At 38.7% G+C, this 14699-nt stretch overlaps 1 long non-coding RNA gene across 1 annotated transcript in view; it reads left to right on the top strand.

The window, feature by feature from the left end:
* The window catches only part of LOC103911527 (uncharacterized), a 50934-nt gene extending 37843 nt beyond the window's left edge, over positions 1-13091 (top strand). The window contains exons 6-8 of the long non-coding RNA XR_015498234.1: positions 9172-9473; positions 11378-11571; positions 11663-13091. This is a non-coding gene — a long non-coding RNA (uncharacterized LOC103911527). The remainder of the gene's footprint in view (positions 1-9171; positions 9474-11377; positions 11572-11662) is intronic.
* Positions 13092-14699: the final 1608 nt, after the last annotated feature.

Below are 14699 nucleotides of genomic sequence, written 5' to 3'. Positions count from 1 at the left end.
AATCAATAAAGCGTATTTGGCATGCTGTCCCGGGAGAGAGCCCTGAGCTCGTAATATCCTTGAGCCCGGGGCTCCCTCCCGTTAGAAGGGCGAGAGGAGAATTCGAGGTCAGGCAGGTCTCGAGAACTCCCCAAAAGGCAAAGGTTTTCAGCTAGGGACAGCAGCCGCGTATTGAAGTGCCCCCCAAATGGCGAGAGGTCAGTGCCATATCCGGCTGCTGAATGGAAATTGAAGTGAGATAGGTTACTGCAGGAGAAAAGTTGAAACTGATTCTTAGGAGAGGCTGGGGACTCCGTGGGAGTCGGGTTCGGGGAGGCAGGGTTGGGGAGCCTAACGGAAGAAAGGAGAGTAGCAGAGGGATTTGGTGCAAGAAATAGGAAAGTAGCGGAGGAACTCAACGCTGGGAAAGGAAGAGCAGAAGCATTCGACACTTGAAGTAAGGAAAGGAGGTGCGGACGAACTCAACACTATAGAACATAGAATAGGAGATGCGGAGGAACTCAACGCTAGAAAACAAGAAAGTTGTCGATTGTGGAGGGGTGGGGGTTGTGGGGGGTTGGGGTAATTGATTGACTCCGGGGGAGTCGTGTCTTGAGTGGTGATACTTAGACGGAAGAGATGAGAGTAGTGGAAGAACTCTACGCTAGAAGGAAGAGATAGTAGCGGAGCAACTCGATGCTGAAAAGATAAAAGTAGCGGAGAAACTTGATGCTGGAAAGGGGTAGGGAGTAAAAGATATTGAGGTGGGGGGGAAGAGTGGGAGGGGATGAAGGAAAGAGCGGAAGCATTCAACGCTTGAAGGAAGGAAAGGAGGTGTGGAGGAACAACGCTAGAAAGGAGAAGAAGGAGGTGCGGAGAAACTCGACGCAGGAAGGAAGTGAAGACTGAAAAGATTTTATACTGGTAGCCTTGGGGAAAAAAGTTTTGCTCCTGTTGGGGTCGGGGTTCAGGCACTCTTGGGAGAGAGCTAGGGGAGATTATTTGCTGAACTGGGAGCGCTGAAAAAGAGTTAAATTTCTGTCCGTGTATTCAAGATAGTGGATGTCGTGAGTGCGAGCTGTGTGGATGAATTGATGTCCTCTCCAAGTGTATACATGCATCACGCTAAGGCTGTTACGTGTAATTGAGCTAGACGATAATAACGAGTAAACGCTTCTATGGAGGCGTTTAAACTGTTGTGAAGAGTCAGTAGTGGTATGTTAAATGGAAGTGTATGTGAGCTCAGGCAGAGCGTCACTGCTGCGGCAGTGGAGCGGAGGGAAAAATGAAGCTCGGCAGCTTCTCTGCTGTTGCAGAGGTGTGGTGGAAGTCAATGTCGGGAGGCGGGTACGCTTTCCCGAAAATGTATAACTGCTGTGCAGTGTTGGGGAGTGGGAAGGAAAAGAGCTGCGCTGTGACAGTGGTGCAGAGGGAGAATAAGGCTTGGCTGAGCATCTCTGCTGTTGCAGGTACGGTGGTAGTCAGTATTGGAGCATTTTGGGTGCTCCCACAAAAATAATAAATATCAGTAGTGATATGTGGAGATGAAAGTTAGTAGGGGCTCAGGTAGAGCGTCACTGCGGTTGTAGTGGTGCTATGGTGAGTGCAGCTCAGCGGAGTGCTTCTGCTATTGGATAGGTGCAGTAGTGATCGGTATTGGAGAGTTATGAATGCTCTCGTAAGAATATTAAATACTGTCAGTAGTGATATGTAGAGAGGAAGTGAATAAGGGCTTAGCTACAGGTGCAATGGGTGAGTATGGCTCAGTGGAGCGATTCTGCTGCTGCAGAGGATCAGTATGAAGGCAATGTGTGCTCCTGCAGAAGCATTTACTGCTGTATTAGTCCAGGGCAGTGTGACGAGTGTTATTGGACTAGTAAGTGTATAGAGCTTGCTTAGAGCATCCCTGCTGCAGTAAAAGAAAAATTTAGGCACCCCCTAAATAAGTCGGAGCTGTGGTGAGTGAAAATGAATGGGTGTATGGGATAGTTCAAGTTGTGCTTATACTTAGCAACACCTTTAAGACGTTTGAATTGTGTGAGTGGGGGAAAGGATGTCGAAAATGTATATAGAAAGTGCTTTGCCGAATTAATCAGTTTGCTTGCTTAATGGAGAGAGATAGTGTTCCTTCAGTCAGATCAGATATGGTGAGGTGGATTGTGGGATTGAAACTGATGTTAATTCAAAGAATCTCAAAACCCAAAGACTAGTGTAAATATGGCATTGTGGATGTGGGCTGTATGATTGGAAATGCAAGCTTGTGTAGATTGTGATTGCATTTGGAATGGATGTGAAGTGCAATAGTTTGGATGAAGGTCAGCTTCTGGGCCGGCTGTCCTAATCTCTGGAATGAGAAACAAGAGAAAATCAGAAATTAAATCTTACAACATGATACATGTATAGCAGACATGACAAAATTGTTTTAGCTGATATCCATGCAAGGCGTCTTAATAAGAGCATGGACAATTGTGAGCTTCGTTGTCGCAGTGTGCGAGGATGATAGAGGTGGGCATTTGTTCCCCCACAGGATAGCAGGTGGCTTGATAGCTTGTCTGGTGGTCCTAGAAGTTCTTCTTGAAAATTTATTAAAAATGTCCTCCTCCTGTTCATGCAGTCAAGCGAGAAGTTAGTTTCTTTGCCATTTTCACCTCCAACCGCCGTGCCATTATAAGTTACATATGGCTCTGTATATGCAAGTATGGGTCATTGGCGTATTACGATTGGACTTTGTGTTGAATTCTCACTGGTTGGGTTATGGTCTTTTCAGAAGTTATATGCTATCAGATTTGGCAGAAATTTTTAATTAATTAATTATTATTATTATTAACTTGTCAATTTATTTATTTATTAATTATATCAAATCCCAACATCAAACTCTTAACTTAATTCACTACTTAGTGGAAACTGTATGAATGGAATGTTAGTTATGGGCTTTACTTAATTTGTTTAAATACATGTTAGGAATCTTAACTTCTTAATCTTAATCTTAACTTAATTTGCGAGCATATCCGTCTCAGTTCATTCACGAGTCTTTTATGGCTGAGTTCATTCATGAATTGTTGAGAGGGCGGAACCATATCGAGTTTTAAAGCGCATTGGATAAGGGCACTGCTCCTTCAGCTATTGGCTCGATGGGGCGTCAATCAAGATCGGAGGCTAAGTTTGTTTACCAGTGTTTGTGTGAAGACACTGCGGCACACCAGCGACTAGTTTGGATGTTAACAGCACGATTCATCGACATATCAATATGTCATGGACTAATGTTTACGGATTAGATTGCCTGGATCTTTGCAGTGATTTACTTTATGGATTTGTGGACGGGCTTGAAGGGTGAGTTCTTATGAATCTTCTAATCACACGAATCTTGTCTTTAAAAGATTTATAGATAAGTTTAGTCTTTGATGGAGATTAGTCGGTTCGCGATGCTTCCCCTTAAAAGCGTGCTATACGTTACCGAGGGTGCACCCCTAGGAAGCAGTGAGTTAGGCTTTTGCGTTGTTTTGGATCGTCAACGCCTAGAGAGTTTAGGTGGAGTTGTGGACTGCGTTTGCGTGAGGCAGTTTGAAGTGGAGGTGGAAGAGCTGGTTGGCCGGTGTTTTTGCGGGAATTCAGGCTCGATTTTGGCGAGGCTGCGGCTGAATTCTCAGGGAGAGTGGAGTACTGGCTGGAGTTGTTGTTTGTTTGTTTGTTGTTGTTTGTTCTTCCGTATCGATAGGTTAGATGGTGCGATGCTGGAGCGTTTTGTAGCGGGAGGCGAGCTTCACGACGAAGATAACTAGAGTGAAAAACTCAGGTTATTTATAATGCTTCCGTAATCATCTAATTGGGCTGATTACGGAGCGAACAAGGAGCCAGCCGTGTTGATTATAAGCGCGTGATCCTCTCGAAATTAGTTTATGAATAAACCACACTAAAAAAAGCAAGCGATTGCTCCATGTTTTAAATTTCTGTCCAGAGAGGTCGTGACTTTTGATCCTTGATTGGTCTCACGCAGTCAAGTGATGCGATTTCGCAGGTCAGAGTTCACCAAGCTTGAACTTTGCACTGCAGCGACCTGCAGCGAAACTTAACGCACAACCCTGTGTTTCTGGTCTGAAGCATTCGCCTGTGGATGAATGGAACTCTATGGAGAGAAAAGTCAAGTGTGACCGCAGCTTTAGGCTAAAAAATGCAGGCTTGCCTTCTATTGGCTTTGCTTAAAATCCCAATGTGTGTGGCCAGCCTTTCTTGTGTTTGATTGCAGCTTACTGTGGTTTAATTAACTACTTATTAGGATATTGTTTGTTACTATGGTTACCAATGATTTACACCTGTGTGTGGTTTAGTTGCTTCTGTTTGTCTCAGTATAAAAAGCTTAGGAATTTCAGTTTCTTTCCTAAAGTCTGTGTCTCTCCTAACATTTTAAAATAGGAAATGTTTCTTGCTTTTAAGTAGTTAAAGTTGTATAGTTGTTAAATTAAATGTATTTAATTTAATGCACATAAAATAATAGAAATGTATAACTCACACAGCTGGTTAAGAAGCTGAAATTACAGACGGAAATAGCCTGCATATATTAGGTTATTACTATTTTGGTATCTCATATACACCGGCTGCTGTAAATCTAGTTTTAAAGCAACGAGTTTGTTGAGGTTGTTTTTAATTTGCATGTGTTATTAAATTAACTAAAAGTGGCATCAGGTTAGCAGAGCACTTTCAAACGGCAAAAGTTGATACTAAATTACTTGTGTGCAACCTAATTAATATTCATGACACAAGCTGTCATCACTGTGAGAGGTTACACTCTGCCGAATCAATCACCTGAATCTAAACTTGCTTGTTTTTTGTTTTTGTTTTTTGGCTTTTTTGCCCACTTCATCCTTATAATCGAACAGATGTTGATCCAATTGAAAGATTAACTCTTTGTATTGAATAAATGATTGTTTTTACATTTAGCGATTAAAATATTATGCTAATGTACCTTTTTTCATGTGACACCATCTACAATAGATCTGTCCTCCATGTGTTAGCAGAGGTGTCTAATGGCCAGTGTCACACAACCTGAGTTAGATGCATTCCTGTGTCAACATGTTTGGGAACATAATTTCTGTCCAAATATTTATTACAAACCAAATCCTTACCCCTAAACAATAATAATAGATTTTTCCTGAAAGAAATAATAGGGGAATAAAAATTATGTAAATGCAGACATATTATGCCCTTTTCATAAGATGTAAAATAAATCTCCGGTGTCCCTAGAATATGGCTGTGAAGTTTTACACCACAAAGATAATATGGTTTAGTTTGTCAAATTTGCCCTTTTTTGTGTGCCCCTTTAATACAAATGCAAAAACTGCTACTATCTGACATGCCAGAAATAACAAAACAAGCCAATTTCAGCCAGACAAAATGTCTGATATTGTCAGTAGTAGAGCTGCTCGATACTAGAAATATATGTAAAACAATATGTGATGTTGTTGAGTAAAAGTTGTATAAGTAACTATAATAGTAATTGTGATAGCAATATTTCTTAAAAATTAAAGGTGCACTAGGTGATCTGCCAGAATGCTAGCATTAGATTAACATTTTTTTACGACCCTCCCCCACTGTCCAAAGCCATGCCTTCCTAAGTCATGATCATGCGAATCCGCACTGATTAGATATAACACTAAATTATGTCATTCACCAGTTAAAACACTCCATGGAGACACACACTTTATCAAGCAAAGTTGTTGACAGGCCAGCAGGTGCTGGAATTATATTTCCTCAACAAATGTGTAAATATAAGTCAAACTTCACCAAAGCTGGTTAGGGGAAAGAGCACATTTACTTATGTTTTTTTATAAAACTAGATAAAAATCAGATCAGAAAAAAGGGAGTGCTGAAAACAGAAAGATCCCGTCATCTTTTTACAATACACTCACATTACCAATGAGTAATTGTAATGAAGTTTACAGCCTTTTGGCCGCCGGGAAGGAGGAGGCGGAGAACCAACAAAGTTTTAAAATATTTATTAATAACAGGGAAACCAAAACAAATGGACAACAGCTCCTCACGAAGACTGCCGTCAAACGGAAAACAAAAGTAAAATAATATGTCCGGGCCCGGTCCTCTCTCGGCTTCCTCGGCCATCGTTCCTCCTCTTATAGTCCAGAGCTCCTTCCGTGAGATTCAAGGCCGGTATCCACTTACGCGGCGGCCTCATTCTGTTCCTACTGCTCTCGGCCCCGCCCCTCGCCACAGTGACTTTTCAGTTTCATTGTCAAGTGTGCTCGCTGATCCTCGTACATTGCTTGTTTCATCTCTTTTTTTTCATTTGAACAACTAAACAAATGCTCAGGTCTATATTTAACTGACTTTATTATCGATGCTGTAAAACTTGAAAATAGCCAATCTTCTGCCGGACGTTTTCAGTGGCTGAACAACACTACCGTGCATATAAACCCATTCATGAAGAACAACACAGTCTGCATAAGCTTTGCGTGGCTAAAATAGTTTTAAAACATACCTGACTAAAAGAAATTCTGGTGTCCGTGATTTCACTCTTCAGATCATTGTTTTGAACTGCATATCGTCATTTCTCTCGAGCGTGCAAAAGTAATTCCAATGTTTGATTCAGGGTTTAGAAAAGTTTTGATTCTGCATTTTTGGCAGAAGCCCTTTCAGAAACAATCCGTTCTTTTCATGCATACAAGGCCACGCTGGTCTTTCAGAAAGAAGTTCAGGTTGATGCAGAGTTTGCAGATGTTTCTCTGTCAGCGGTAGATCCGTGCTTTACGGGTGTGTGCGAGTGACGGATCTTTCTGCTTTAAGAGGCTGCGCTCTTTCTGCTTAAAGAGGATACCTGTCGTAAATGAGTTATTTGTCGGTCTGACAATATTTAATTGGATGAACATTTTTTAGTTTTATGCCTGATCCAGAATATAAAAACAAATATAAATCCATTTAGATCATTTGCTTTATTCATTACTATTGTAATGTGAAGAGACTTTTAACCAGTGGCAAAAAATTTTTTTCTGAAGACGATGACCTAACGCACCTTTACCATTTCTCTATGAAAAATACTGTTTTTATTAGCTATTTTTAAAAGCATTTATTTAATGATGTTTGAATAACCAAAAAAGTAAAATATTTTTAAAGATCTAATTAATTAAAAAACTATCGATGTACATGCACTATGTCTTTAAAAAACTATGAGTGAAAACCTCAGCAGATATTCTGAGAGCGAGTGACATCTGGTGACCTCCATCTACGCGAGTGACTATTGATAGCGACGCATCAAAGTTGAGAATCCTTCAACTTCATCCAAACAAACTTTCTTGAGCAACAGCCAATAGAAGCACCAGTAGAGCTCATGTGATCCTCTCTCAGCTCACTCGCTGGTTGTATTCGTGCTGTATAGACCTACACAGACCTGCGTTTGCAGCAGGTCAACACCCAGAGCATCGGGCAGCTACTAAGTCACTGCTAGTGTGAAACAGGCATTATGTTTACAGTATTTTCAGCTCTGTTTACCTTTGGGTCACTCCAGTCAGTAGCAGAACATCGACTACTGGTGAGTTGGGGATAAAAATAGTAAGGCCCCAAATGATTGGTCTAGTTTAGATAAACAACCCACATAGCAAAATCTCCCTGGCCCAGCTTTAGCCCACACAATCTTTTGCTGGCCCACATGCCTTTGTGATTTACACTGGCGGTGAGTGTTTTCAGGATAAATATAATAAAATAGCTCTGGTATATGTAGATACACGTAGAGACAATGGTAGCTTTAGCCACATTAGCCATATAGCATGTTAACAACACATTAACAAAGTGACATATTTGTTCTGAGGTTAGAGCTCAAAGCGTTAGTATTGACCCATGCTTTAGAAAAAAAATGAACTGACACTGACTGTATTTTGTGGGTTTAGATTGAGGGCTGTTAATGTACAGTATAATAAGTTAAATTTGAAGTTTGCTGAGGCAACTCCTTGACTCCCTTTACTTTCAGGTAAAATGCATAAGGATTAAAAATATCACCACTATTAGTGTTACAACTTTTATAATGCAAATTGGGTCAAAACAGCTGTAAAGTATGTTGTTCTCACACGGACAAACCATCATTTAAATTTAGGCTGTAAAGCCTAAAGTAAAGCCTGCTCACACTGAGATTTCATCCACAATTTGTCATCTGAGACAAATTTGGGAAATCCTAAAAGATTCTCGAAATCCCAGGCTAAAATGTGGTCTTTGATCGTTGGCTTGACATGTTTACAGACAGCCTCTTAATGCGTGTAGCAATCAGATTTTCTGTCCGATTATTTCAGACACTTTTCTGCAGTGTGACAACAGCTGCAATAAGCGTCAATCCAAGAAAAAATCGGCAATCATTTTAGTCACTTTTCAAATTAACCTAAAATTAACAAAATACGAACGTCTAATGATGTTACAGCTTGACAGTGTTTGGACGTTACCACTATGACGTCTATCAGACATTGGATTTTGCTTGATAAATAAAAGCCAGTATTTGATGTCAATATGATGTTGATTTAAGATGTTGGCTTGACGTTAGATTTTTGGTGCCTTTACAACACATTAACAAAATATCAACGTAATTTTTCATCATTATTGGACGTCACAATAACGTCCTTAGAAAACTTAACCTAAACATAACCTAATATTAACATCTTATGACGATATGTGTCTGCTGGGTACATACAGATGCTTACACATTTGGCACTAGATGCATCTTAACAGTGTAAACAGTGTAATTTGTTTTGTTAAGTCTCTCCTTTCACTCTAAAAAAACTTTGTAAGAGCTGAATGATATAACACTATGCATAAAAGTGCATTAAACCCTTAACAGTGAACATGTGTCTCTTGCATCATTAGAAAAATGGATAGAAAATTTCATACTTATTAAACTCATTGGGATGAACAGATAAGACCCCAGAGCTGTCCCGTTTTCAAAATAAGAGTCTTACATACATGGGAAACATATTAAGCTGTGTTAAACTTTTTCAAAATATTTATAATACATAAATAATGTGAATATAAACTCTTGTGTCCATTTTTAAAACATCTTAATTGTTGTAACCTTATGACAACTGAGACCTCACAATATGACAGACAATATTTGTAGTCTGACAATCTACAATAATAAATAGCTATTTAAAAAAAAAATGCGTGTGAGCCGGTCTTAAATCTTATTGGTTGATTGGGATGTTGTTCCAGGTTCAACAGAGATGCACTTGGAAGAATCAGGTTCTGGTCGCCCACAGGGTGAGGGCAGCAGGGAGATGGGTGGCTGACGCAGGCCGCAGCGGCTGTGCTACCTATCTTGGTTTTGAAGGAAAGCAGAGCTGACAGAGGCCACCTCAGGAGACGGCTCAGTCTCCGTCAGCGCGCTGAGAGGAAGAGGCAGGGTCTGTCAGGGGTCCTCCATCGCTGCGGAGAGCGACGTACCCCCATCCTGCTGCTGTCTCCACTGCACCCAGTCACTTTACCCACCACACATACAGAGAGGAAACGAACAGGTACAGTACAGTCAGCAACATCCAGTCTAGCGTATACAAGTGTTAGGGAGACCGGGAGACAGACGTAGTCACTGGAGATATTTCTCAGTTAGTGTTTTTGGTTGGATTGTGAAAATTCAACACATTCAGAAGACTTTAGGGTGGGGATGATAAGATTTGATTGTTTTTAAGCAGAGTTTCTTATGCATGCTAAGGCTACATTCAATTGATCAAAATACAATAAGAAAACTAATATTGGGAAGGATTTGAAATATTTTAATACTTTTTTTTTTATTCTTGTGAAGTAATTATACTACAGAAGTCAATGTTTCTCTCAGAAATAAATGAAATATGGGGATTTGTGTTAAAAAAATAAGTTGTGCTGCCTAATAGTTTTGTGTAATCCATAAACTTTCCTTTATCATAAAATTGGATTGTCAGGATGAAAAAAGGGAAAAACTGGCTCATTATGGACACGTACCGCTGTCTACATTTCTGGAGAGCAGGAATTATGTAGCCAGAGGTACGTCTGGCTGCATTTCATCTTTCAATGAATGCTATAGGACAGAAAGACGCTGCTCACAGGTTCTGTTCATTTTAGAACTATACCAGCTGACTGCTTTTCCTGTGTTCCCAGTTTTCACAGTAGCTTGCTGCATAAGTCGGTAGACTTGGGACGCAGAGAATAGTTCCAGAACTGTTCCAGAAACCATTCATTCATTAATTTTCTTTTTCGGCTAAGTTCCTTTATTAATCTGGGGTCGCCACAGCGGAATGAGCCGCCAACTTTTCCAGCTTATGTTTTATGCAGCAGATTCCCTTCCAGCTGCAAACCATCACTGGGAAGCATCCATACACATTTCCTATACCACATGTCTTTGATCCGTGGGGGAAACTGGAGCACCTGGAGGAAACCACACGATCAAAGGCAGAACATGCAGACTCCACACAGAAATGCCAACTGACCTAGCCGAGGCTCGAACCAGCGATCTTCTTGCTGTGAAGCAATTGTGCTACCCACTGTGCCACCGTGATGCTTCCAGAAACCAGGTAGAACAAAATAAATAACTGAACAAACAACAGACTGAAAACTTGGTGAAATCACGTGGCCATGACGCCTTTTCTTTTTCTAGATTGCCATTGAAAACACCATCGGATGGGCTTAGGGAAGGGGGTGGGTGGGTCAGTCAGTCCACAGCAAGCAGGCCTGGTCAGCTGAACTGTATATTATGCCCTCTGATGGATTTACGCGTAAGGAATTTGTGGTCATTAAAAAGCATATAGAGTGGCCTCTGCCGGATTTGCAAAACAAAAACTCCGGTTACGTATTTAGCTGTCCCCAGAAATATAAACCTGGGTACGTACCCACAATGAGCCTGGGGTGCAACAGGGGATTCAAGCATAAAAAAAATCATCAAATTATTTCTTTTATACTGTATGTCCTATACATTACTGTGACATGTTTAAGTATGTTTAATTTAATTTAAGTTTCCTGATATTTATACCATCATTTACTGAAGATTCCCACCAAATGTATTTGTATCACAATGAATTATTAGGACAAACTTAAATAACTTATTTTTAAAATGTATATACTTCAACAACTTGCCCTAGTCTTCCTTTTAAAGTTTTAAGCATGGTTTTTGTATTTCAAAATTAAGTTTTTTAAGCTTGATACTCAAACTCATTGGTCATTAATACAGCATAATATGCATTCAAAACAAGTTGGACAATCAGTCAAATGCATATGACTTAAGTTTTCCTGTTAAACCATTTTGTTCACTGAACTCCTCCATCTGTTTTACTGCATGTCCAATTCCACTCGTTCCCACAGCAAACTGAGAGCTTGTCACCTATACCCTTTCAACCAGGGCCATCAGTTTTAATTCTGCTAACTTTCTTTTTCTGTCAAAAATGGTGTGGAGGAAGAGAAACGAGTGGAGAGAAAAGGGAGACAAAGGGAGAGCACCCTTCTAACTTTTATCTGTGCGGCAAAATGCTGTTATCCTCGAGTGGTGTCAAGAACTCTATCTCTCGCACGCTTTCTCCCCCTCCTCGACCAGGTGACAAGCACAAGACGAGAGAGAGATAAGATTGGAAAAGAATCCCACTCCACTGAGTAAATAAATAATCAATACTCATCTAAATGTAAATGAGAAAGTAGCCCTCTTTGATAGCATCGTTTTTATCAACCAACCAATTTTCCTCAGACACTCACTGGGCCTCAACCAAATCACCATCATTCAGCGTCCGAGTAATGGAGAAGAAAAAAGAACTGTGAGACAGAGAGAGAGAAAGAGAGAGAGAAGGAAAGGAAAGCAAGTGTGAATGGGTCACCTGAAACCTCAAGTTCAGTCAACCTTCACCAACACCATTTCACAACAAATGCCATTTCATTTTGTCGCACTACTTTATTTTTTTTTTCTCCATTGAATTTCTGATACTCTTGTCAATTACCGCTGGCGCTGAGCTTTCAGCGTATCAGTGTCTATATCAATTGCCGCTGCCAAATCGCCTTTTGTCCCTGTTTTGAGTCACTTTTTATCTTCATAACTTCTGCATGTCAGTCCGAGGTAGTAATTTTGAGTCGTGCTCACGTATCGGTGCCTTTTTAAAATACAAACTGTATTGATTTCACCTTCCCGGGCTTCATGAGGGCAGGTTGCATGAGAGGGTTTTTCACTTCACTTGTCAGTGGCTGTCAAACTGCGGTGTGAAAGATAAAAAATGTGTTGGCTTAGTGAAATAAAAAAAAGTAAGGGCAGGTTTTAAAATATAAATTACATCAGGAGAATAGATTAGGACTTGGGACATGCTGTTTGAAAAGTGTTAACAGAAGCTCCTTGACCCGGCCGTACACTTGATGGGTTTGTGGAGACAAACATACACACTGACAATAGGGAAAAACATAATAAAAATAATAGAAAATGCAGCAAAGATAGTGATGGCTGCTGTAACTACACAACTCTAGAAGCCTAGAAAATGGATTCACCGAATGAAACCTTCGCTATTGTTTACTTTATTCTTCAACACTGTGTTATTTCTGATTTATTATAAAGTATGTGAAGCACAAAATGAGATGTCTAAGCTTTTGTTGTGCACACTGGTCACAAAAGCAAAAAACAGGTGTTTTTAAAGTCATCTCTGAAATGAAGGTACTCCAAGTTACAAAATCTATTATGGATGTTCCAAACAACTTCCAAACATTGGTATTTGGACTTGTTTTAAGGCATTTTTCTATACAAAAATATATACTTGGACAAAGAAATACGAAATGTGTAAAAACATGAAAGCAGTCCAACAGCAGCATGTGATGTAAGCCTTTTCTAAAGTGGTATACTGTGTATAAAGATTAGCTATTTTTTGTATTTTCTGATTCATGTTTTTTGTTGTTTATGCTTTTGGATTGCATTATGATACCTTGATTTTTCCTCCAGAAGCCATTGATGTTGAAAAATCTTTTTTTTTATTATTATTATTTTTTTTATTTTGATACTTTGAAGTGATATATTGTATGGGTTAGTGTACAAAAGCGGATACTTTTCCTGTTATATTAGAGACTTATTTCTGTATATAATATTACTTATACAATATATTGTTTAAATTTTTTTACAAAAATGTCAATAAAAGTTGATTTTTAATCTGCGTAATTGAATTTTTTTTAACACTGACAGTAAACAGAGCAAAGATAAAGGCCTCAGTATGCCATTCTTAACTGAATACTTGGAAAAAAACCTGTGAATACAGAAAATACAGAATCTGTTAATCAAAAGATATCTTTTACAGTGTAGCAACAGAATTTAGCTAGAATTTAGAATTTACCCCTGGGAGATCACAGGACAATGAAGGGGGTTGATTGGTGATTTCTGAAAGTCTTATTAATTTTATTTAAACATTAGTATTACCATATTATATCCATAATCTACTGATATTAAAAATAGCAGTTTATTGTTACAGCCTTTCGATTATATATTTAAATTAAATTGCAACCCTTGAGGAGATTACATTATATTAAAGACATAGCAATAGCAGATTGATTTTTATGACACCAGGTTAAATTACTGGCACATTTACATTACTCACATACAGAAAGAAAAATTAAACAAAGAATAAACTGGAGCTTATTGGGGTTTGTGCACCCTTGCATGCAAGGTTTCTATATTTATAACCACCTCAGAGGATATTGGGGCTTGCGAGTCACTGGCATGGTTATTTTAGCGCTTGTAGGCTGAAAAGTTTGGAAACCCCTGATCCAGAGTAAAGGCCAAACACAATACATTCTCTGAGGTAACTCACAGGCTGTAATACTCATTGCATTCGGGATATTATTAATAGGTAATAACAATAGCAGTATAGAACAAGTATTTTTATTTTATTTTATTTTTTTTACAAATACAGAGTTATTCAATTGCCTTGATTTTATCTTAATTCCTTTAATTTAAGTGAATCTAGCACAAGGAAAACAAGTATTGGATTGGGAATTGTCAGGTACTCAATGTTAATAGATTTCATATTGATTAGTGGCACAAAAACCCTAATCAGGACATCACTAGCACTAATGTACCATTTAGAGGTAAATAATGTAAAAAAAAAATCTTAAAATTTATAGCAGAGATGAACCAAACTCAAGCTCGCGTGTCAAAGTTGGTCTATGGTAACCTTTGATTTGGCTCCCCATCCCATCTGTGAAGAGTAAAAGAATATGTGGTTTAGAGATTGTCATTAAAAATCTAATATAAGCTTTTGTTTTATTGTAAAATATTAATTTAATTTAAATGTTTCAATTAAATATTGTAAATTTATTAGATTTAGTTTAAATGTTAAATATACTGTTACCTGATAGATAGAGGACAATGCAGAGACATTGGTGAGCAAATCAAGGCAGATTCTGTTTGACTAGTGTATTCAGCATTGAACTTCACTGTTCACTGTTATGTTTTTATTGCAATACATTATTTTAAAAGTTACACTGCATTAGTTAGTAAAATTTACTGTAATTTTTTTTAATTTATTTTAAAATTTTATAAAAATTAATCATGGCAATTTTAATGTAATAAAGTTTGGTATATTAACTATTAAACTTTATTTGAAAGTGTGATTACCCATTAGTGTCTCTTTTTTAGTTCACAAGTGTTAATCATGTTGATGTATTAAACGTACCAAAATAATAATAAAAACAATAGCAAAAACCTTTCAAATACATTGTTGTTGTGAACTTCTACTCATCCAAAAAATTCTGGCCAGATA

This window comes from Danio rerio, chromosome 8, assembly GCF_052040795.2.
Source record: "Danio rerio strain M-AB ecotype USA chromosome 8, GRCz13ab, whole genome shotgun sequence".
Classification (NCBI taxonomy): domain Eukaryota; kingdom Metazoa; phylum Chordata; class Actinopteri; order Cypriniformes; family Danionidae; genus Danio; species Danio rerio.
The sequence above is the reverse complement of the archived record's forward strand: the minus strand, read 5'-3'. Positions and strand labels throughout refer to the sequence as shown.